Source organism: Corvus moneduloides, chromosome 14 (assembly GCF_009650955.1).
Source record: "Corvus moneduloides isolate bCorMon1 chromosome 14, bCorMon1.pri, whole genome shotgun sequence".
Taxonomy (NCBI): domain Eukaryota; kingdom Metazoa; phylum Chordata; class Aves; order Passeriformes; family Corvidae; genus Corvus; species Corvus moneduloides.
In genome coordinates this window covers 16028222-16053273 of record NC_045489.1, presented here as the reverse complement: position 1 = coordinate 16053273, position 25052 = coordinate 16028222, and the positions used below count along the sequence as shown (strand labels likewise).

Below are 25052 nucleotides of genomic sequence, written 5' to 3'. Positions count from 1 at the left end.
AAAATGTCTTTTCAATGATAGAAGCCTTTGATACCACAGAAGCATGAGAGTAAGTGGTTGCCCAACCTCAGATTAGGAGTGTTCTCATACGTTGATGGATAATACTCTGTTTTCTGGAGTGAAGCCATGGTTTTTGCTAGTTCGTTTGGTGTAAGGTAATTAAATTGAGCTAAGGTTTACTCATAAACTATATTCATTAATTTTAGCACTACTGACAGTGACAGCAGTCTGAGTTCCTAAGTCTGTAATATGGACTGACGGGAATAATTCATTGTCCTGTTGTAGCCAGAGCTGGCATTTCAGATCTCCAATACCAGATGCAGTGGCTATAAAAGCCTCCTTGAAGCACAAGGAAGAGCTGTGTCTTAAAGGAAAAGGTTGACATGAAGAGGAAGAAAATGTTTCCAAGAAGCCTGTGAAACTAGGAGGTCACGTGTGTTTTATTGTTAAAAAATATTTGGGTGAATTTTGGGAGCCCCTCTGTGGTGCTTAGGGACCTGCTGCAGCCCAGAGAGACTGGATCAAGGGGAGCACATCCCCACTGTCCTCTGAGGCTTCACTTTCTGTGGAACTGTTTTCTACTTGAATCACACAAAATGTTTCTTTGCTATAGTAATGTTTGCATTAAAAAAAATTTACAAAATTGGTTAACAGTTTCCTGGCAGTGTGAGCAGCATAAATGTGCTGTTGGTTCTAAGGCATTTGCCATGAACATGGTCACAGTAGACTGGTCCAAATGTGATCTCTTTTTGAAAAGACAAAACAGTCTTCTTGTTTTCAAGGCAAAACTTTAGGGAAAACTTACTACTGAAATGTGGAATTTGCTGTTGCTTTTAATCTGCCAACAACTAGCGTAGTTTTGGCTGGTTGGGTTTTTTTTTCTTCTTTTTCCTTAGTGCTTTGCCTCATAAACAAAAAAATGTAAATAAATTACACGCATTATCTAAAATAATGTAAAATAATTCCATTAGCTAATTTCATTTGGCTAATTTTTAAAAGAAAAATATTTTGCCTCTGGTCAAAGCTAAGGCTCAACATGCACAGCCTTGCTGCCTTTAAATGCTAATGCAGGCTCATTCTTTAGATAAGGACCAAGAGATCCTTAGAAGTGAGAAAGCTGCATCAAGAGGTTTGACAAGGCTCATTAAAGTTCAATTAGAAAATTCGTTTTAACATCAGGCATCCTGCCCCTTTTATTTCCCAAGCACAAACAATAAAATTTTCATCGCATACAAGTACATACTTAAAATGTGCTATGGAAATAAATAAGCTTCATGTTTAATTCATCTTATATAATAATTGATGCCCATTAGGGATTTGGATCAGGCATTAGGTATACAGCTACAAAGTGTGGCATTGGATGTGTGATTCCCAACTCTCCCTACTGGGAAGTTTGTCAAGTGAATTGAAATAAAAATTATTTTCAGAAGAGTTATGATAGATCTTTTCTAAAGAGTTCATCTGTTTTCTGAGAAGTGCAGTCCTGGCACACACTCAAAAAAACTTGACTCAGCACCTTCACATTGAGGGATTTCATGGTTCTTTTAACTACTTCTGTAAGTTTTATTCATTTAGCATCATACTATTTTCAGTTGTTGGTTCTCAGCCATGGGGAATAATCCCTTCCTCCTGCCCCCAGTATTACAAAAATTTGAATTTTTACATGGTTGTTTGATTACAGGGTATGAGTTTTGTGAGGCTCATGATGTGGACATTTACAACGTCAGTAAATCCAGATGTGAAATTCAAGCATTAGGCAGCTCCCATGTACTGTGGCTCTTAAGGCTGCTCTTAATTCCTTTTTTGCAGCGATAAACCTGCCAAGAATGCAGTGCTTGTTATGCCATGATGGATGTCTTGTGGAGTCAGTCCTTGTCCCCAGTGCCTGCCCTTTTGCTGCCTTTGTTTCCTCTGCAGTACCGCTTATCTGTGAGACACTGTGTGGCCTTCTGAAATGGTGCAAACCTTTAAATAAATGTGGTATTTTTGGCTGAATGCAGACGTGGAGACTGGTGTGGTGGCTTTCTAATGTGCTGGGTTTTGGCTGTTCAAACCCTGCCTTTGAGGGGCTCGTTCTACAGAGTGGACACTGTCTGCATGTAAAATTATTCACCAGAAAATGATTGGGAAAAGTAAATGAGTCCTGTGATGGTTTTTTATTACATTTATCACTTACTTGCATTAATGCAATTAATGTAGAAATGTTTGGGGAATCTTAAAACATAGAAAGCAAATCATGTAGAAGGTAATGACTCATGTCAGGGAAAGAGATGCCCTTTGTGCTGTCCCTGCAAGTCTTGGCTATAACCAGTTTAGGAGGGTTTTTAGTTCCCAAATGTGTGATCAAAACTTTGCTGGCAGTTGTGGTTGCTTGGTTCTTAGTCCTGTGGCACAGGTAATGAGGGACTGCAGCGTTTTGGCTGCCCCACAGGACATGTATTTCCATCAGTTTTAAATACTATTCAATAGTACTGACCTTGCAGGAATGGTATTTTCTAGAGGAAACTCAAATATTAAGTCTTCGTAATTTTCACTGTAAATCACTTTGGAACCTTGCATTAAAAGGGAAACACCCTCTTAAGATATTTATTTACCAACTGTAGTTATAAAAATAATGTCCTAATCTAAAAAAATTTAAAATACTAATAAATGGGAAATCCACAGAGAACCTCTTAACATCTAAAACCAAGCCAGCCCAGTGACTCAGATATTATTGATTGTTATTGCTTGGTGTTCTTAAAGAACCCTCCCTGAGTCTTTTTTCAAAGACTAATAACTAGTTTCAATAAGCTGCACTTTTCCCATCCTAGGTAGGCTAGGTATTAAAGCTGACAGTGCAAAGTGTAACCTCCCAGGCATTAAACATTAAATGGGCATTTTGTGAAGGCAGTGGCTGTAACAGAGGCCCTGGTGTGTGTATCTTCCCCTCCTTATGAGCACTTGGCAGATTATTTTGGTGAGTCCCCTGTGAAGGGACAGAAAAAAGCACACCCCTCTGGCTCAGAAAAAAATTCACTTGTGACATCATTCCTAAACTGTTGTCTTAACTTCAACCCAAATGTTTCCTGCTGATAGCAATGCCACTTCCTTCATTTTGCATATATTCAGAATCAGCACCTCCTATGATGTCTGCAGCTTGGCCAGTGCTTGTCATTCTGTGAAGACAGTGAGCTGACATGGAACTCATTCTTCACAGTGATACTTTCTGCAGGATCAGCTCTCTTTTTGCTGCCTGTACTGCTGTCACCCAGGATTAAAAGCTGTAGGTACCCCAGGGCTGCAGCGTGGGCTTTCAGTGACTTGGATGAGAACTGCACAGATGCATCAGAACAGCATGGGCAGTGACTTCTGGGAAGATCATGAAAAACTAAAGTCTGGCTAATGGACCCCAGTTCCTCTCCCTTCCCTTTTGGCAGTCGTTCATGGTAACACAGAGTGAGTACAAAGCCTGGCGCCAAGACAAAACGTTAGTGATTTGTGCTGTAAGTGTTCCTAAAGGCAAGAGGGATCTTTAAGGGCTTCCCTGGACTGATTCCTGTTTGAACTAAAGCCAGAGCTTAAGCCAGACTTTGCAGAACTGCAGCTTCTTGCCCCATGGCCATGGCACTGGGGAACTGTGGTCTCAGACCAGCTTTGTCACAGGCTCTGGGCTGAGCTGGGCACATGAGGACGCTGCCAGAGGGTGTGTGGGGTGTTTGACCAGCTCAGCCCTGAGCAGGGGCAGTGCTTTCCTAGGTGGAAAGACAACCTGGTGTGGAGTTGAATCTTGCTGAGCATCTGGACCCTCTTGGGACCAGTATGGCTTATGTTTGTGATGCTGAGTAAAACTGACGTGACAAATTCACCATCACAAACAGCACACAGAGAGTCTTCCCACTTTGGCAAGGGGGTCAGTGGGATCCAGTGAAAAACAGAGACTGAAGGAGTGGGTGTTTGAGCCTTGTGATGAGCTGAGATGATGTACCTGACATCCTGCTCAGCCCAGGCGCTTCTCCTGTTTTGGATAAGACCCCTTTGCTCCTGTGAACTGGTTATGTGGGGGTGCTGGACTACGTTTCCTGTCCCATCTGCTTTGGTTCTGATGAGCATTAAGTTTTGAAGCTGCTCTGTGCTCTTTCTTGTTGATGGCATCCTTCAAATCTGTTCCATCTCCAGGGAATGTGAAGTTTTGGGGGAGGGGGCGAGGCTTGTTGGTGGTTGTGTTTGCGTTGGTTTTGTCTTTTTAACTTAAACCTTGTATGTCTATCTGAAATAAAAATGTTTGAAATATACCCCTTCAGAATTAAAATGACATTGCATAATTCCTATATTAAGATTTAAACCCGTCATAATGTCTCAAGTTCACATAAACCAAATATTTAAACCTAAGACCACTTCCTATTAACATGTAAAGAAAGCTACAACCCAGGGAATTCTCTGGCTAAACACATGAATTATCCTTACTTGCGAACCACTTTAGTTCATAAAAGCAGCAGCTATCATCAATACCTTCTTAGGTAAAGGTGAGGTGAGGTCTTTCCTAATCTTTGGTTCATATTATGATTAGCCACAATTGGCTCAAGTCACTAATTATGCAGATAATTTTCTTCATGTGATGACTTTTTTAAATGCAAGCTCAATGGTTGCTTTTGTAGCCAGTGCACCTATTAAAATACTCTTTTTCTGCGTTGTAAATTGAATTCCAGCTTTGATTCAAAAGCTGTTTAACATAAGTTGGAGGTAAAATTAATTATCTAAACAGTAAGAAATGTAAGAAATAGGGAAAATGTAGTTGCTAACATGGTGTGCTATTAGCATAAAAATATTTGAAGTTTCTGTAGTGCCACAAGCTGTGGTAACTGTTACCAGGCAATCAGAATTAGTTTTTTTTGGGGGGGGGAAAGATTAACAGGTAACTAGGATTAGACAATAGGGTGAAAAAAAGTTACTTAAATGGAAATATTTTGGTTGCAGTCAGTGGCTCCTAGGTCAAACTCCTATTTAGATCATCCTTCTTGTTTGCATTGTGTTTCCTCTAATATTTTCTGCTCTTTGAATACCTAAGTTGGGTTTCACATGCATTGTTTTGGAGATGAAGCAGGGACCTGACATTGCTGTCGCCCTTCCTGACTCCAGAGCAGCAGGATCCCTTCCCTCTGCCCACCCCAGTCCCAGGGCTGGGCTGCTGTGTGGTTCATGAGCTGAGTATCTGCTCTGGGAGAAGGGAGAAGACATCCCCTGCACTGCACCAATGCAAACACCTTTGCATTCGGCTCTATTTTCAAGGGACAATTTTTTCTCTGTTACAGACAAGGATCAAGGCTAAGGACACTTAGGCCACTTCTCTGTTGGCCTCAGGGTACAAAAATGTCAGGGCAGAAAGCAGCTCCTGGCTTTGTAAAACGTGGGCAGTCCAGCCGAACGTCAGTGACGAGGAAGGGACAGCGTCCTCTGCACTGAGGCATCACAGGAGAGGAAGGTTGTCTCCTGTTATTTAAGAAATCCACTCCCTTTCTTATGCAAAGCATATAGGAACAGTAACAGGAAGCATCATTAACCTTCCTCTCATTTGGGGAGGAACTGCTTGACTGCACTAAAATTATTTTGAGTGATATACTGGATGTAGAACAGGAATGCTAATTGGAAATTGAGTCAGAAGAGAGGTGTCTGAGGGACAGAGCAAAAGGTGATGCTGGCATATGTCTCATTCTCTGTGCAAAGGACTGCAGGAAAAAGGAGAATGACAGAGGGCAAAGCTGAAGCCATGAAGAATTGCTGTGTGTTTAATGTGTTTGCTGCACCCTACCTTGCTGGCAAAGACCCTGCTCCTACAGAGCCAGTGCCAAACTTCCATGAAATGAAAATTCTAGTGTGGTGGAGAATATCATTGCTGGCTTTTTCTGGCTGTAAAAATCATGCACTCTTTGCTTTGCTCTATTTCTTTTTCTTTCCTAAGAGTGTTCTAGAACACCTAAATATCCAGTATTGTCTATGCTGACTCTTTAGCGGGGAAAGAGCAAAGTGCTCATGCCTTGGGGCTTTGGGTGTCACCTGCTGAATGGTAGAACAGATTGAAGTTAGATGGATGGCAGTTTTGAAAATCCTCTCTTGGTCTGTGCTACTCTGAGTTGTTTGGTGTCCACTGGAGAAGATGCAGTTTCATGTCAAAACTGTGTTCTTTCTCATCAAAAGATCAAAATGAGAATTAATCTTCTGCCCTCTTGTGATTGTGTCTCTGTGTGTTGCTCTTTTGTGGGGTGTTGACTTGGGGTTTTGTGGTGGGCTGTTTATTTCTACATCAGCAAGTAGCTGTTGGTTATGAGTTAGATTTTAAATCAGGCCTCCAGAGATATACAGTTGTCTTCTTACTATCTTCTTACATGCCATGAAGCCATTCAAAGGAAAACTGTAAGCCATTCTCTGCAAAATACCAAGTTTCTTTTGCTTTAGTCAATAACATTCAGAATTAATGAAACTGGGTTTAAATATTAATTTTCTTCTTTTTTTTTTGGTGTTTTCTTTTGTTGTTTTTTTTTGTTTGTTTGTTTCTATTTGCTGGTTCCCAGTTCCATCCCATTTAAGCAGTTCCAAGGTAAGGGGCAAACACAGCCTATGTCCCCACCTCTACTTTGTCCCTCAAACCAAAGAACAATGTGTCCAATACAGTTTCTGTGTTGTGATAAAAATGCAACTACAGTCTATGCTTGCCTAATTTCAGAGATTAGAACAAATAGAAGAGATGTTTTTACCCTTTTGTGGACTATGAGAGAAAAAATCTTGCAGCTGACTGTGAGGTTTATAACCTGTGCAGGTCCCGTATGCTCTGGGATGTGTGGGATACCCTTTGGTGTTCTTGGATTTATTTAGTCCAAGGGGAACCCATGGATGGGATTCATGCTTTGTGTCCCTCATACGAGGAATAAGTCTTTGTCTTAAATAGGATTGTAACTCTCTTGTGTGAAAAGAATAGTGTGAAGTCAGCACAGGTGACTTTTCTTCCTAAAGCCATATAAATCTCCATGAGGCTCCTTTGTCACACCCGGTGGCCTCAGGGAGGGAGTCCTGAAGAAACTGACCTTCAAACAGAAATAAAAATGAGATGAAAAAGTTGAGTAAAACACTCTTCTGTGCTTTAGTCAGAGCAGTTCAAAACTGAGTTAAGTTTTCAAAATTTGGTATTTTTTTTATTTTTTGAAAGATAATTCTGAGTAGTTGTGTGGCAGTGTTGACTATAGTGCTAAACTCAGCCTGCAATACACTGAAAAATATATTAATAATGGTACAGAATTGTAAATGCCCTAACATTATTCTTCTACTGCACTGGCTTGAAACACTTACACTTATCAATGCAGCAGCAACTTAATTCTTAATTAAAATCACTAAGCAAGTGCAGATTATATTTAATTTAGATATGTGTTGACTTTGTTTAAGCTTTCAAAATAGATTAGACTTTGAACAGCAAAACTGCTAATATCTGGATGATAATTTTACTTCCGAGCCCAATCAAGAAGCTTATCAGGAATAGAGCTAAGAAGTTGCTGTGTTTGAGGCAATACTTTATTAAAGTATGTACAGAGGGCCTTTAAAAATGAGTGCTCTCCAGTAAAGAAAAGTTTTGTTGCATCTGATAGTATTTTAAAATCTTGCATTGTCTCTGTTATTTGGGAGTTGCAGTTCTTCCCATGGCCCTAAGTACAACTGCAAAAAATATACAATGAACCAAAGACAGACAAAAACATACCAACCTGCTAATCCACTTGCTTTTCAAGGCTAAGCATGTTAAATTAAAGCCCATGATGATCCCAGTTGATTTAACTGGTCAACACATATAAAGTTGAGAATGTATGTAGATGTTTTCTGAGTAGAAATACAAACCTCACACAAAGAAAATTTTCACAGTTTTAAGGGCATTCCTCTCTGTAAAGAAGTTATTTGCATTAAAATATTCCCCACAGGAGTATTAGGTAACCCAGAACATCCTTTGGCACAGCATTTTCTCCAATATGGCTCAGCCACAGTACCACACCACCAAGGCTTTTTCAAGGACCAGTTCAAACTCTTGGCTTCTCATTCCTGTTCTCCTCTAAGTCACTTTTATTCCCTGCTATACCCTTTCATTTTGAGAAACAGTTTCTCTACTGCATTTATCTGTCACATGCCTAAAGGCTGTCAGATCCTGAAAGGTTTAGGATGATTTAATGTAACTTGTAGGTTTAATTTTGCAAAAATGCTCATGTTGCCCAAATAACACAATATCTACGAAATCTTTCAGGACTGAATTTGAACGTTCTGGAAGTCTGTTGGCAGTGCCTCACATTTTTCATTGTGGCAAAAAGTGCTCCTGAGATTGACAGGCTCTTTGTGCATTTCATGTTTCAACTATCCTTACAGTCTTCCCTTGGTTTTTACTCTGTATTGTGAAGTCTGTAAGAGCTGAAAGATCGTTTCTGCTTTTTTCTTTATAATGCTATGAAACATTATGTGAATTATTTTAGATTGTGTTTCCTGTCTAATTGTACATTGCTGTTTAGGTTGGAATAGAGCATGTGTTTAATTTTTCCTTGCCCTCATTACATTTCATTCCCTGCTTCACGCATCGCCTGTCCTGTTAGTTCATAAATCTGATCTATTCTAATCACTGTAAATTCTCTCTTTCTCCTAGCTGTGTGTCACCAGAAACACTAGTCACTTTGGAAATTGCTTTCCTGAGAGGTCATTTTATAAAAGATAAAGGAGGAGGCATTGTGCAGTGCTGGTGGGGCTTCTCACTTGTCTAAGCCTCAGAGCAGCTGCTGCAGTCCATCCTCTGTTCATAGGCTCATCTCAGCCGCTGTCACAAGCTGAGAGAGTCACCAAGGGGAGTGCCTTGGGCCTCAGACTGTAGCATGGCAAAGTCTTCACTGGGGTTTGTCATCTGTATGCAGTATAAATTACATCATATTGAGTGGCCTGGTAAAGGAGAGTTACCAGTTCAGAGTCACTTCTTTCGTAAAAACGACTTTTTAAAGACAGAGGTTTTGTGGTACTTAAAACCAGACTGTTGCAGAGCCAAGAACCTGCATTGGATGGTCCATCACAGGATCCCCTTATTCAAGAATACATTGTGCAACTCTTCTGTGCCTCCTGCTTGGCTTCCTCTTCCCTTTGAAGAGCACTGATGGGTTGATATTTGGTATATTGATGTGATAGTAGGTCTGTGGGTTAGCTGAGATCGGTTACATCAGTAATTTTCCCATTTTCCATGCTTGTAGATGTCAGTGCCTCCCCTGTGCTCTCGTTTCTGTGCTGGTCCTGCTTTGGGGCTTGTTTTGTGGGGCAGACACTGTGCTGCAGCCAGCACACATCTGCTCATGGCCTTCCTTGTGCCGCTGCTGCTTTTCCTGCTCCTTCCCCCTCTCATTTAGCACTTCTGTGCTGTGCTAGGTATCACAGGAGACTCCTGGGAAGAGATTTCGACCTTTCTTGGACTCCTGCACAGCCTCTGCATGGAGGCTTCCCTGGTGCTGCTCTGGGGTCTGTGTGAGTGCATAGGGGTAACTGGGGAGTTTTGCCGTTTTATTTTCTCGGGCTGTGCAGTAGAGATGTTTTGGAGCACGAGCTGTTCAGTTCCTCAAAGTGTCAGGCTTTTCCCTGCCTGACACTGCTCCCATGCTGGATTACTCCCCTTGCCAGTGATGCTGTGTTCCATGATATGGGTAGTGGCTCGTGGCTACAATCCACTCTTGCAGAAGGATGCCATCCATTGCCTTGGATAAATGAGTTTAAGATTCATGAATGAAAAGGACATGAGGAAATTTAAATACTAGTATTTATTTTTCCTGAATCCCTCCACCTCGTTTTTTATTTCCTTCTGATATTTCACATAATCAGGGAGAATTAAGTGGGAATGGGAGCATGCCAATTTTTGGTGTGATTACTGAAGGGCAGTTTCCACAGCCATGTGACACTACTACAGCAAAATTCAATTAGGATGTTTCATAGAGGCTTTAAGTGATTAATGTTTTTATTTGATTTTTGTATGCTTTAGTAGCTTTTTAATGACCTTTTGAATGCTTCTGGTTTTTGATTGACTCATATTACTTGCTTTTGTAGCCCAGGGGTGCTGCTACATCATGTGTCATGCTATACTGGCTTTTTTCAGTCCACTGGTGACTGCTGAAGATATAAATTCTCCCTGTTGCACAGAAATATGCCAATGTATTCCCTTCTGCTAATTTTTCAGATGTGCTGCTTTAATTAACAAAGCTAACAAACAATGCTTAGGGATCTGATTGCTGAAAAGCTCTGGTAGCAGATTAAACCTTCCTGTGCAGAGCTGGTTTATTGTGTTTGCAGAGGAGCCATTCAAACCAGTGCAAGTTTGCATCAGTGGAACCCAGAGAAGAAATTCAGTGATAAACCAGACTAAATAAACAAGTGAAGTAGAGTGGAGGAGAATGGTATGAGCTCTTGCTGGTGTTTGTGTGATGAAAGCTGCTTGCATTTGAAGATGTTAATTATGGGCAGTTTTTCCTTGGTTTTGTGAGGTTTGAATTACTCAGAACTATGTTTAATGATAAAATACTAAAACCAGAACAAATCCTGAGTTAGCCACAGCTGACCAAGCTGTCCAATTAATAGAATTTTGTCTAATGGACTAATTGAATTCGGATGTTTCAAACGTACTCTAGAAAAGCCACAGACATTTAAATTTCAAAGATAAATGTATTTCATTCAACTCTCTCTCTCCATCTCTCTTTCCCAAAGGTCTCCCTGGCATGTTTGAGTCTCCTCCCCAGTGAGCAGTTCAGCCCAGTGCCATCCACAGGTTCAGAGTGCTTTGAGAAGAGCCCCCTGAATTCCTGCTAGGAGGGCCCTGAGTCACAGGCACAGCAAACCTGCCCAGCTCATCACCGTACACAGGCCTCAAATCTCCTTTGGAGCAGCTACCAGAGGGGCTGAACTTCCCTGTTTCCTGCTGTGCTGTCCAGATCCTGTTCCATGTCAGCAAAGGCTGGTGGAAACCTGCATCTCAGTGGTTCCACGTGAGCGTGAGATCCTCTCCCTGCTCACCCACGACCTCTCCCTGCTCCAGCCCCTGCCAGCAGAGCTGCATCACCACCCACCAGATGTGCAAGTGGCTGCAAAGAGCTTCCCTCCCTGAGCACAGGTGCTCTCTTTCAAGAAAAAAGTAAGTGTTGCTCAGTAAGTGCTGGGCAAATGTATTGCTGCATGTTCAGATAAAGAAACTGCTGCTCCCTGGGGGTGGGCAAGGGGGCCAGGGCACTCCAGGAGCCTGGCAGTGACTGGGTTGGGAAAGTGCCAGTTCCAGCCCACTGCTCTTAATCTGCCTGGCAAGGCAGCTCTCCCAGATGAGGTCAGATGTGGTGAAGCCAAAATTCTCTTTAGGAAGCTTTACTTGGTTTAAAATGCTTTGTTATCAAATACTGCTTCTAACTTTTAACTAGCCTCACTTCACCTCTGTCTTTATTTTAAATTCAGTGGTGCTTTATACAAAGTGTTCTCATCAGCCAAGCCGCTGCTGGGTTTGTACACAAAGTAGTTTAGTGTTCATCTGTCTCATTTCTTTACTGTCCAAGATGAATCTCAGGGGACTGAAGCTCTGAACCAAGTGGCTTCAGGCTATTCATCTGGAAAACAGAGCCACTTAGACCTTTGTAAAGAAAATAATTTAGTAATCAGTGCAAGAGACCAATCTCTAAGCCAACCCATTTGGAAAAATTGCCAGTGTAGTAACTATAGACATTTTATGACAATACTGATTAGATCCTTCCATTATTGCCAGAAGTTCTTCTTCCCTGCAGCTTCAAGACTGAGTTGGTTTTGCACCAGCTTCTATGGTCCTGTGCATTAGAAATGCTTTGTAATTTGAGATTGATGCTGCAGAGCTGGGTGTTGAGCTGCTGACCAATGCAGATGAAACCATTGGGAAGTGAGGAAGTCACTGCTGCCTTTCCAGCTCTGGAGCAGGGAAGGACCCTGGTCTCTGCTCTCTTGTACAAAGGGGAAGAAGGGGCCAGTTAAGGGGTGTTTGCCTGCACCCCCTGCCTGCCAGCCCACAAAATCCACAGCACACCCCAGGCTCAGGTGTCTCTGGGAACACACCAGTGCCAGTGGGATGGCACTGGTCTCCCAGCCTGCCCTCTGGGTGTGCCAGTTCAGGGCATTCTCCCCCAAGCACAGAAGGTTCTCACTCTCTTGTGCACTATCAGTGGATCAGTGCCCCTGTGCATTCTGCTAATCAGATATGCATAGCAACTCTTACAACTTTTATCTAATCTCATACTTCAGGCCCTTACCTTAGAGTTTTATCCCATTCTCTTTGCAAATGAGAAGGTACTTGTGGTGCTGAACATGTTTAACAGTGTTGTTTCTGTACCTTCCACCCAGCAAGGTCCCACAGTGCTGGATATTGGCCAAACACAAAAGATACTGCTGTCCATTTTGAAAATCTTTCTGGCAAGCACAAAGTTTGGGTGAAATACAGCATAAAATAAAGTGAAGGGGAGACTGGTCTGCAGCTATAATGTTAATGCAAGGTTTTGGCTGTGTGCTTTTTAGCTTTGCTTTTGTTTTGATTGCCCATGCTTTATAATATTTTGAAAGCCTAAGGATTAGGGTAAAGAATGGAGTTCCTGTACCTGTGCTAGTGAGATACTCACTGCTCCCTCTCAACAGTTACATGCCATTTAGGGAAAATTTCTGCAGAGGTTTGCTATCCTGATGTTTTCTCTGTGGGCTGCTACATGGAAAAAACGTGGGGCAAAACTTCCCACAAAGTGGGAGCAGGGGGTCAGGTAGCATGGCTCTCCCATTTCAAACTCAGGGGATCTCCAGGCACCACTTCCCCCAGCAGTTCACAGCAAGGCAGTCCAGACTCAGCACTCAGATCAAATCTACTGTTGTGCCATCTTAGCTCCACACGGTAAAGGTTACTGCCCAGTTCAATTAAATACACGGAAAAATAAAAGAAGGAGCAGAAGTGATGTGCCTTGAGGCACAGAAGGCACAGAGGCCTTTATGGTGCCTTTCACAGGCTCAATTACATTCCTGGCAACTATTTTCAGCATTGTTTTTGAGCAATGTTAGTGAGGAGGGAGCAGAAAGAAAATAATTCTGAATTGATGTGCCCTAAAGGCTCATCTAGAAGATTTTCACTAGCTTCATAAAAGCTCTGTACACTTAATCTAAAAAGATATAGGAAAGTGTTTTATCTCCTTTGCATGGCCTTGTCTTCCAGCCTCTTGATTTTTATTGTGCTATCATTGTCCCTTAAAATTCAGAGAAGTGTTTTGAAGCTTACACACTATAAAATTGGTAGTTATGGATCTTGAAGGATGTTTTGGGCAGCACTTCAGCAGAAAGACAAGGTCTGTACACAAGGTCAGGACCCCAGGGATGTCTCACTGGTGACTGGAGACTTGTGAAGTCTCAGTCTGCTGCAGCACATCCTCCTCTAATGGGTGGGAATGATTTGTTGGGATTTGACCAAAAATTAATGATAAAATAACTTTCTGGTGGGAAAACAGAAAAGCTTTAGCATCACCAACCCATTACTGCTTGTGGATTTTAACAGTGAAGAATTGTACTTTTGGAGAGAATAACTATTTCCATGAAAAATCCGTGGTTGCTGTCCAGCAGTAAAAACACTGTGAAGAACCACACAAGTTGTTTCTGGGGGAAGCATTTCTCAGTGGCAGCTGCAGGAGGATTGCTTTGTGCTTTTCTCAGGAGAGAAAACACCCGTGTGCTCCACGTGGTCATCGACAGGATTCACCACCTACCCTGCTCATCACCTGGTGGGTGGAGGTGGGGATGTCCTGCTGTCAGTGTTCAGAGACCAAGAGGAGGGGAAGCCAGCTCCAGCTGGATTTTATACAGAGCTATTTGTTTCCAAAAGTGCCAGCAGATTTAAATTACTGCTGCGGTTGTCAACAAGTTCCCCCTGCATATTCTGTAATGATTAAGGTCCTTGGAGGTTTTGGATTGCTTATGTTTCTCAGTGTAGCTGCAGATTGTGAACATAAGGGTTGCATCAAGTAATTTAAATAATTAATTGAACGGCAGAGGTTCCTTTCCTTCTGTGCACTTTGGGTAGGAACATTCCTGCTGATTCCACATTTGAATCGCAGAATATTCTGAGTTGGAAGGGACCCACAAGGATCATCGAGTCCAGCCTTTAAGTGAATGGCCATACAGGGATTGAACCTTGATGTTGGTGTTTATTAGCACCAGGCTCTGGCCAAGTGAGCTGTGCCTCTGTCCTCTTGCTACTGAAAAGGATAACCTGCTCAGGTAGCTAAATGTTAGCTCAAAACTTGCCAGCCTTTGCACTTGACACACAGTTGCTCTCAGAAGCAGCTGGTGCCTTGCTGCTACCAGTGCCAGAGCGTTTTGTTTGATGACTTAATCAACATGTTATCCTATTAGGAACCATTTGTGGATACGAATACAGATGCAGGATGATAATTCTTGTAATTTAAAATAAAAAGTTTATTTCCTCAAATTCAAAACATGCCCATGATGCAACAGCCCATGTCCTATTCCCCATTTGCTCTGAAGTCAAGCCTAGGCAGGTTGTGCGCCTTGTCTGAGCAATGCAGGGCAGTGATTTTGCTCTTATTTGATCGAGTAATTCAGAGCATCGAGAAGGTTCAGATTGATAATACGCCCAGAGTTTACAGAGCTTTATTTCTAAAAGAGAGAGAAAAGGGTGAGTCCTTCTGCTCCATTACAAAGGCTGTTGCTTTTTATGCTCAGCAGAGATGTGCTTGTTTATTTTTCCCCCCTTGAATTAACTGAAACTCTTTACTGCTGCATTGAATTAAAAGCTTCTTCTCCCTATATTTTTATAATATTGCAGAAAGCCATTATCTGGTACATTCCAGAAGAGACTTTTCATCCAGATTTACAATTTATCTCCTGCTGTTCTTGCTTCTAGCTGGTGTTAGACACTTCAACAGATCCAGTATATTCCGGTTTTTTGGGCAATATAAAAAGGTACATTTAACATTATTGATCTTTAATTTGAGAGTGGATGTGGGTTAGGTTACATCTTATATTTTCTTTCTAAAGGGATTGCAATTTTTCCTTTTTGCAAAAATTCAGTTGCAGCAAAGTGAAGGTCAGCTTTTCATGTGTCGTGACCTTTTATTGCTTGGGCTTCCTTCTAACCTTGTTCTCTGTGGTCTTATGCGGCTGCAATTTCATTGTGCTCAGTGTGTGTGGGACCAAACCCAGGACTATTATGCTTATTCTGAAGACCTTGAGAGCAGGCTTGCTTTGCATGTCTCAAGAGAGTTAACGGTTGATTTTGAATCCTGCAGGTACAGTTTAAGCATTAATTTAGCTGCTAGACTGCTGTAAAGCTTCAGCCTTAATCAGGAGATAAGCAGTAATCCTGTCTTTCACAAACTTTTGTAAGTTTACAAAATTATAGAGCTTTCTCTTGCAAGGAAGTTTCTTGATCTTGTTAACAAGGAAAACAAGAAGCTTAAAGCTGACAAAAACACGGTGTTGTTGTTTGGATTTGGTGTGGTTTTTGTTGTGTTTTTTTTTTTTTTTTTTTTTAATTTCTAGGCTCTCATCATAGCATGCTTCCTCAGTTTGCAGGCAAGGACATGAAATATATCTCATCCACAACAGAAGATTTGCCCCAGCCACTGCTGGGGAGACTCAGTGTTCTCAGACAGTCACATTCCTTATCTCCTTTCTTTTCTCCCTAGCATCTTCCTGACTGGGAGTGCCCAATTGCATCTTAATTGGCTTCTTTCTTTTAACTGACCGTCTCTCCTTCTGAATGGCAGTCAGTGCTGACCTGCTTTCTCTGCTGGAGGTGCATATTATTGTAGCTCGTTTGAGACAAGCTGTTAAAAAAAAAAAAAGGAAAGAAATCCTAATTTATCTGGCTTGTGGGTAAGCTGAATCTTAAATCTTCAATTTGCTTCACAACTCCCTTTAATGAGCAGGAGGGGGCACCTACCTATTTTCTTAAGCTTAGCAACTCTAATGTATCCCATATGAACAGGGATGTAAGTGTTTTTTCTAACATCCACTTTTCCGTGCTGCTTTTAACACTTCATGGACAGGTAAATGAGTAATTTTAAGTGCAATTTTGTGATTGTCACCTGTGATCATGTAGCAGAGGTCACCTAAGGCTGTGTTTTAAGCTGAAGCCAGGGTATGCTCTCTGTACCTTGAGAGATGTTTCGTTCAGCTCATTGCTTAGCAGACCTTTCCAGAGGCTTTTCCTGGTTTATTCTTAGCTTCTCCTGACACCCACAAATGACTGCAGGAAGATGGGTTATCTGCATTGCATAACAGCTGTCAGCAAGGAGGGCTCCTTCCCTTCCTTGGGCCGATACCAGCAGCAGAACAGCTGACCCTCGCCCGCATTTATTCCGAGGGATGACGCTGACTCACGGTGCTCTGGAAACTTGTGGGGGATTCTTCCGTAAAAGCAGCAATATATTAATGTCATCCAGGAAAAAAAACCCCCAGCTTCTGCTCCTGTGAGTTATTTCTGTCCATTTGGCAATCTGCTCTCTTCCTCAGTTAAACACCACGTCTCCCTGGTGTTCCAGCAGATTCGTTGCTGCTCAGAACAGGTATGGAATAAAAACTTCGGTGTTAAAGATGCGTGACCTCACAAAAGGACTTAGGTGCTTATGGAGATGGCTGCTGCAATCTATGCTTAAAAACACTGATTTTATAACTGGTACTTTGAGCAGCCTAGAGAGGCTGGGAGCATATTCTGGCCTCTTCCTGGGTTTAGGAGACTCTTTGAGTGTCTTCAGGGCTCATGCCTTGCCATTCTACATGGTAGGAGGAGACATTAGGACATCCTACTTGATGCCAAAGCACCTGACAGCTTCAAGAGGAATAACATTAGAAAGCAGCCTGCTATAATAGGAAAGTAGTAAAGGCATTATTTTCAGACCTTGTAAAATGTCCTTAGGTTGGCATTGTGAAAATATGAGGTGATTATCTGCAGTGATTTTCACACAGTGATTTTGGCTTTGTACTGCCACTCAGCAGAGAAGTGCTAAGGGCCCAAGCCAGGTCAAGCATATTGTCACTGTGGCCTGGTCAGAGACCATCACAGACCAGAGATTTGGCTGAAATTGTGCAGATAAAATAGCAGTATTTATGTAACTATCCATCACCCACCACCGTTCTTTGGCTCACTCTCAGGCCAGTGAGGTTTTCTTATCAAAATCCTTGTTACTGCTGTTGTGTTTTAGTAGGAAGGTAGGACTCCTGAGCTAGGGACAGACAACTTCCTACAACATCTGCCATGAGAAGAACACCGGTACTGAAAGTAAAGAGTGCTCAGTACTTGTGTTTAATATCCTGCTCAGTGCCCTTTTTAAGAGAGCTGAAAGTGCTAATGGACAGGGTAGTCTGTGAAAGGATATGTGCTTTTAATCAGCTTCCCAATAGTAAGATAATAAAAGCAATAATCCTTTCAGGATTCTGCTTCTGTGATCTCTATCTGTAGTTTCCAAGGTCACTAAAGGAGTAAGTAGAAGGGAAGATAAAGTATGATAAGCTTCCAAGGAGTGGAATTGTAGAGAAGTGAAAACATCCTGCCCACCAGATTGTTCTGCTTCCAACTCACAGTGAGGGAGTCAAACCACAAAGAGAACAGACTGAGTGGTTTCGCAGGGCACAGGTCACAACAAATTTCCAGTGTAGCATGAGCTTCATCTTGTGCTCCCAAGCACTATTTGATGCATTTAGACTGAGAATTGGGACTTTTTCTTCTTAACAAACTATTTATCTTGGAGGAGGGGAGGAAATTATTTTTATAGTTGATGGCTCTGATTTGGTTTGGCTTCAATGAGTTTTCTTAGTTTCTTTCAAACCACAACAGAAAACACCCCACTTACCCCCAAAAAACTATCACTCCCAAAAACTGTCATCTGCTGCAGGTAAAAAAAAAACAACCTACCAACCACTTTTTTAAACCAAATTTTTAAAATAATAGGATGGATTCAGTAGTAAAAAGTTGTCATTTAAATACCCAAAGTTGTTTCTGTTCTCATCTGTGGTGAACTCTACCCCTCAGTAGCAGACATCCATTTTCCCTTGACTTCATTAGGCTCTGTAAACAAGAACCAAATCAGACTCCTTTCAGCGGTGCCCAGTGACAGGACAAAGGGCCATGGGCATGAACTGAAACACAGGAAATTCCATCAGAATAGAAGGGAAAAGTTGAGAGTGAGAGTGACAGAGCACTGGAACAGGCTGCCTGAGAGGTTGTGGAGTCTCCTTCTGAGAGATTCAAAACCTGCCTGGATGCACTCCTGTGCAACTTGCTCTGGGTGAACCCACCTGAGCAGGGTGGTTGGACTAGATGATCTCCAGAGGCTCCTCCCGACACTAGCCAGTCTGTGATTTTGTGACCAAGCAGCAAATTTCATTCTCCTGCACAGAAAATGCACTGTATTTTTGTCTAGGCTTTGATTGTCCTTTCTTTAATATTGGTATAAGTAGAACAGGCAAGTTTTGTCCTGGAATACTAATTAATTATTTACTGTAGATGTTTTGGTTAATGAAAAGATGTAGCAAAGTCCCACCTGGTAGTATATTGATTTTGATTGCCAAAGCACAGGACTGCCATTACAGCAGAACTCTTGTCCACACCTGAGTTCTGTTCCTAGTCCAGTTCACGTGGAGCTCTGCAGGCAGTTCTGGCTCCGTTGGTAGAAGGACTCCCCGTGGTGGACAGGGTGTGCAGGAGGACAGCGTTGATCCACGGAGCTGTGTGTGTGCAGAGCTGATGGAGAAATGAAGAGCAGTGGTAATAGATTATGGGATTAAACAGTACTTTCACATGCCAGAAGAAATCCTGGGATCTAATTGGAACTTTTCACGTCAAATAGACTACAAAATTTAATCCTTTATGGTTCCAATCTGGGAACTTTTTATTTTGAGGTCCTGGCCATGCACATTTTCTCTCTAGAGCATTACTGTCTGTGTTAAAGCCCAGTTTTATTGCATGCTATGGCACAGTAATGATTTTTTTTTTGGTGTACCGTGCTGAGAACATCCAAGCCAAATTGTTGACAGTCTTAATGTGTTTTGGAGCAAATGCATTTCCTGAGGTACAATGTGTTCCACCTCATCCTTCAATTAATATATCAGTTCTTCTGCCTCTGGCAGAGATGCTTAGGCTTATGTCTCTTGGTTGCTGCTTTTAATTTGAATTCAGTTATGGGCATTGAATAAACTGTCTCAGACATCCCAATTGCTTTAAATTCCCAATTGCTTTAAAATCCCAATTGCTCTGATGGTCCATGAACCATCAGACTGTTTTCAGATATTCACACTGAATGCTGAAATTCAGGCATTTAGCTTAGACTGTGCCAGGCAGCTGTAGGGTATTCTACAGGGCAGCAAAGGTATTCAAATTACATTGTAGTTGAATAAGATGCGTTGAGTTCCTCTGCTCAATTAACTGCTAAGCATTTAGCTGCTCTTAAAAGGAAGGGTCCTGTTCCAGTTTCCCCACCCTGCCTTCACTCATGGCTCCATGGTTCCAGCACCAGTTTTTGCCTTCACTGAATCCATTAGTGACTATTTCAACTCATTAATTAGCTGAGATATTTCCCAGATGAGAAAAAGAATAAAATATAGGCAGAAAAAAACCTGGGCTAGTGAGCTGATACAGCTCATTCCAAAGTGCTGAATTTCAGGCATGAAGAATAGCCAGTCCAAAACATGCCCAAAGTCATGTTTTCTCTTAGGTGTCTGATGGAACAGCATCGAAGCATGAAAGTTCTGTGAAATACAGTCATGATTATCTTAATTTTATCATCTCCCTTTATTTTCTGTCTTTCTGTTACTGCTTCTAGTCTGACAAGCAGAGTGCTTATCAAAGAGTTCTAGTTTGATAGAAGGGTGTGCTTTGCTCTCGTGGCTGAGCTAAAAGCTTGAAAACCTCAAGTGCTCACAGTCCAGACTTTCTGGATAAGAATCCAGGGTTGAACCCCGCTGGTCTATAGTGTCTGCTCTACTGCTTCTCCCAGGTTTTATTTCCAAGATAGCAGGTCTTGATTTATCTGCTTGTAAATGGAACATAAGTGCGTTTGTGTTGTACAGACACTGTGTGACTGAAAGGTTGTCTGAGAGCCTGAGATAATAGAGAGGCTGTGTAAGAACTTGTAATGAAGGAGTCCTGCTAAATTAGCTGTTAGGTTTCTGTAAAAGTTTTCCTGTGAAGGTATACCAATACATTGGTGTTATAAATATACTTCAAAATATAGTCAGGTGAACTGGCTCACCTAAAGAAAGAACATGTCTAAAATGTCATTCTGTATTCTCTGTATCTAACACAAGCTGATTTCTAAGAAGCAAAGCCAAAGGAAACCCAGGTGTGGTGTTCTCCATTTTGCTCTTTTTTTCCCATCTGTCTTGACAGCTTGCATGGCTCCTGCCACTGGCCAGGTATGGAAGTAGAAAGTTGACTGTGTTAGTCACAGGACACCTTTAAGCCTGGCTTAAAGCAAGACTTGCTGAGGATTTTGGGGGGAGGCTTCTTCACCATGTCCCTGCACCTGCTGTGCATTTCACCAGAGTTGCCCTGGCCCTGTTGGATAGGTCCTGAGGCTGGTGAGTATACATCAGTGTCATTAAGATGTGGAGCTGAGGTGATTAGTCATGCTGATTTACAGCAATGACTAATGGTTGGTGAACTTCTGGGTGCAATCTGAATTTTGGGGAAAGCTGTTTTCTCTGTGACACTTCCCTGGTTTTGCATATGATTGAAAGAGAGAGGCCTTTTATCTGTAGGTGAAGCAATTTTGGCTGCCCTCTGACAGCTTCTCACAAGGATGCTGGAACTTGAGACAAACATGAATCAATTGGCTTCTGAGAAAAATTCTGAGAACTGGCTCTCTGCCACTCTGCTTGGAAATGGGACAAAAGTAATGTCATTGCTCCATTCTCTTTCACTTTGCTGAATTTTTTCTAGCCAAAATCCTCAGGCTAGGAAAACAGTCCATGAAACCAAAAAGAACCTCAGCAATGTGTTTTTGTTGTCAATAATGACGGGATTTGGGGTGACTGAAAAACCCAAAGCACTTGGCTTTCCCTGGTGAACTGAAGCAGAGAAATATGGATTGAACAGTCAAGTGCTAATCTGTGAAGAGCAAGTGGTGTGATTTTGCCTCGGGAGGAAATGATGGTGGGGTGTGAGTGAGGCGCAGCAGGGAACAGGGATGGAGACTCCGGAACCAACAGCGCGAGCGGCTCCTGCTCACACCGAGGAGCTTCACTCCCCATTATGGCACTCCCCCAGAACCTCCTCACCTGGGAAACCTGGGCAGGTGGGAAGGTGTTGCTTCGAAGGTGTGGTTTCAGGTTATTTAGTCTGCCTTTAGTCTGCGTGTGTGAAAGAGAGGAAGAGGTAAGGGCAGGTGACAAATGCGGCAGGAGCCATTTGGGAAAACACTCCCCAGTGGTTTTAAGGCTGGGACCACACCTGTGGACAGACAAGGTTATGATTTGTCAGAGAGGAAGATAATTTACTTTCAGTGATACAAACACACTTTTAAAAAGTTCTCAGAATCTAATTAAGAAAGCTTGTACAATCAGCAGTGGAGCTGGTGGGACACCTGGTGCAGGGTCCCACCTTCTGGGCTCTAATGCCCAAGCTGCGACATTCCCATCTCCGGAGTTAACCTCTGGCAGTTGAAGGTCTGTGCATCTTTCAGCACCTTAAATTTTTTCTAATTTATTTACAGGATTAATATGATCATATTTCATAGCATTTTTGAAGATACAAAACCAGGCTGGTTTCGGTGTTATCTCTGGAATTTAAAAATGCATTTCTGAGATTTTCCAGGGTCTTTTATACTCAATAAAGCATTTTTTTTTCCATTCTTGTTTAATTAATTTTGGATTAAAAGGATATCTCTACAATGAAGTATGTTCTTGACAGTTTAAAATCACTTATTAATAATATATTTGGGCCTTGAACAGAGATTAAATTTTATTATATTATTTACTTTTAGGCAGCTTAAAATTTTTAATTGTGAGAAAATTCTGCCTTGAGTAACTAAGTCTATGATTCTAAATGTAACTGATTTAGATGATCTCATAAATAATTAGTGGAATTGGAAATCAGATAAATGCTGATCATTAGCATGTGGTTTCAGATTGTGAATGTAAGAAAATATGAATGGGAAGAGGATGCTGGAAGTGTATCTGTCAGTAATTAATAATTAGAGAGGGTAAAAGTAATTTATTCAAGATTTTAGATGGCCTTAGCTGACACTATTCAATTTTTTCCCCCAGTGAAACAATGCTAAGGAAAGATTTCCATTGTTATAAAGTAAAAGTGGGTGTCATCAAAACTTCTCTGAGGACCATGAAAATATCAAATAAACTTAGATGAATCAGTAACTTGTATTGAATAAGAAAGAATAAATTTATCTTATTGATTATTCTCTGGATTTTTGTCTGGGATTTTGGGGATTGCATTGTAGAGCTGGTGAGAGCAAGATGAGGCAAATGAATTGAAACACAGCAAAAATGGAAGGAAAGTTTGTCCCACCCACGTCAGAGAAGAAACCTCAAACCAGCATTAATTTCTCTTAGTTTGGTATCTCAAGTACAGCACACACTGTGGTTGTGTAGCTGCTGGATATGAGCTGTTGTTAGATGCTGCTACACTTCACCTGCAGGATTTTCTTCAGCTTGTTTGTGGGCAGCTGGTTGTCTGTGAAGGGTTGGCTGTTGATGTGGCTTCTGATCCTCATTTCTAAACCTGAAAATGTATGAAGTACTTCCTTCATCTCACTCTTCTGTGCAGCAGAATTACCTCAAGGCTAAGCTCTCTCTCTGTCCTTAACTCATGAACCCTTTGTTATATTTTCTCTCTCCTGTCCAGCTGTGGAGGGGAGAGATAGAGAGGCTGTGGAGGGTGTCTGGCATCCAGCCAGGGCCAGCCCACTACAGCTTGATCTGTGAAGTGCAGGAATGACAGGATCCATCACATTGTTGCCTGGCAGGGCAGAAAGGCCTGTGCTGCAGAAATATCTGTGAATGTTACATGAAACACCAGAAGAAATCCCATTGCTATAATGATTTTTAAAGTGTTGGATCTGTGAGAAACTCCCTGCAAACCAGCACCTCTGCTGTTTTTACAGTGCCTCTTTCCCACACATTGCTGTGCCTTAGACAGCAGAGAAGGATGTTGCTCTCATCTGTTTGGAAACTTCTCACCTGCTCCTGGCAGTGGGGCCCAGGTGTTTCACATGTGTCCTCCCCACCCTCTCTGGACTCCTAAAAGGTTTTACCTGCACAGTGATTATTCTGTTCTCTGACCTGTGTTTTGGTGAGCAAGCAGAGCTTTTGTGCATATGGAAGAACTGAGCTTTAGGTGCCAAAACAACCTGAATGAATGCACTGCAGTGTCTGAGCCCAAGCTGGAGGTGAGGGATTGCAGGGTGTTGAGGTGACGACTCAGTAAGGCATCCTGAAAGTCCTTGAAAAAAGGTGTCAGAGCTACCATTGACTTAAGATCTGTGGGAAGCTGTTTTTAGCTCTTGCTCATAATGTTAGTATAAGCTACAGATGGCTGAATTTTTTGTCCTCTGCTTTGTATCTAGTATGCAATGAGTTATTTCCTCAGCCTGTAGTGAGCAGTGTGCTGTCACTGCAATGATTCATTTGTTCACTATTGTTCTCTACACAATTTGTCAACCCAAAACTAAATTTAAGAAAATGCCCAGTATGTTTACAGGGTGGGAAAAATACTCAATAATGAAACGAGCTCTGTAGATAATTAGAGATTGTGGTCAGGGCCATGGGTAATACATTATGGAAATGGCCAGTTCTGTAAATGTGTGGGTAAAATTCAGAAGTACTGAAAAGTAAATTAACAAATAATAATGGTCTAACTGTTCAATTGGCCCCAAGGTAGCCCCTAAATCTCTGTGAGCAAATGTTTATGAGCAGAATTAGCCCATTTGGCTCTACAGTCTATGTGTACTTGCTTCCATTTGCAGTAAATATGCACAAACCCCTCTACATTACAGCATTATACGTGCAAATCCACACCCTGGGTCTGTAGGCTGTTTGGTGATGCATAGTGTACCTTGGTGTAGAGGCCAAACTTCAAACTATTTCTTGAAAAGGGGACCCAACAAGTGAACTACAAAGCAGTGCTCAAGTTCCACAGTTCTGGTTTTGAAAAGCAAAGTCCCATCTCTCTCCTTCCGATACCTACTTGCTTTTTCAGTACCCTTGTAGCAAAACTGGAAGTGTTTGGAGAAACCCAGAGCATGTTTCCTTCTTTAAGGCTTTTCTTTTTTTTAATTGGTCCTTTTAAGAGTAACTAAATACATAATAATATGTTTTCAATAGTCCTCTGATAGAAATTTTTCTTTTGCCTTTCTTGCAAGGTAGGTGGCCTTTGTCACGTTTTTCAACATACTCAAGAAAAAAAGTATTCACAAGGTTTCAGAAATCTGAAGCAATGTGGGTTTTCATTTTGTTACTTCCTTCCTGCTCCCATCCTATCTGAAAATCAAGAGTGAGATGAAAAAAACCCACACTTTCCAATTTCAGAAATTTATTGTGTAGATACCAGAAAAGGGACCCTAGCAGATCATGATTTTCTTCATGTAATTCACACAAGTCAGTTTCCCTGGCTGAGTGTTTCTTGAGGATGATCTCCCTGTAGCAGAAAAATCTCAATTATTGCTTTCAGCAGAGGTTAAACAAGTTGCCATCTTGAGCAGCTTGGAAGTAGTAAACTGTTCTGAGCTGAGTTCAGCTCCAGGCACGCATCCCACGCGAGGCTCTGGCCCTGGATGCGCGCAAACTGTGAGCTGTATTCTTTATGCTCCAGGGATTATTACATTAAGAAACATTTCTCTTTGTACAAAAACTTTGTGATTGATATGTGCCAAAATGACACATGGATTGTCACATTTTTGGGGCTCTGGCATGTTCTGTTTGCCAGGGAAAGCATCACTTACAGGCAGAGTGACAGCCTGTGCACCTTGGGAACCAGTGTGTGTAATCCCAGTGCTACCACAGAAAGACAGCCCCAAATCAGT

General features: G+C 41.8%; 1 protein-coding gene across 4 annotated transcripts in view; it reads left to right on the top strand.

Moving 5' to 3' along the window:
- Positions 1–25052, top strand: part of HTR2C (5-hydroxytryptamine receptor 2C) — a 263054-nt gene that overhangs the window by 179801 nt on the left and 58201 nt on the right. For all 4 annotated transcript variants that reach the window (XM_032124099.1, XM_032124096.1, XM_032124094.1 and 1 more), the window contains one exon: positions 10726–11149. The gene's annotated coding sequence lies outside the window, so the exon portion shown is untranslated. The remainder of the gene's footprint in view (positions 1–10725; positions 11150–25052) is intronic.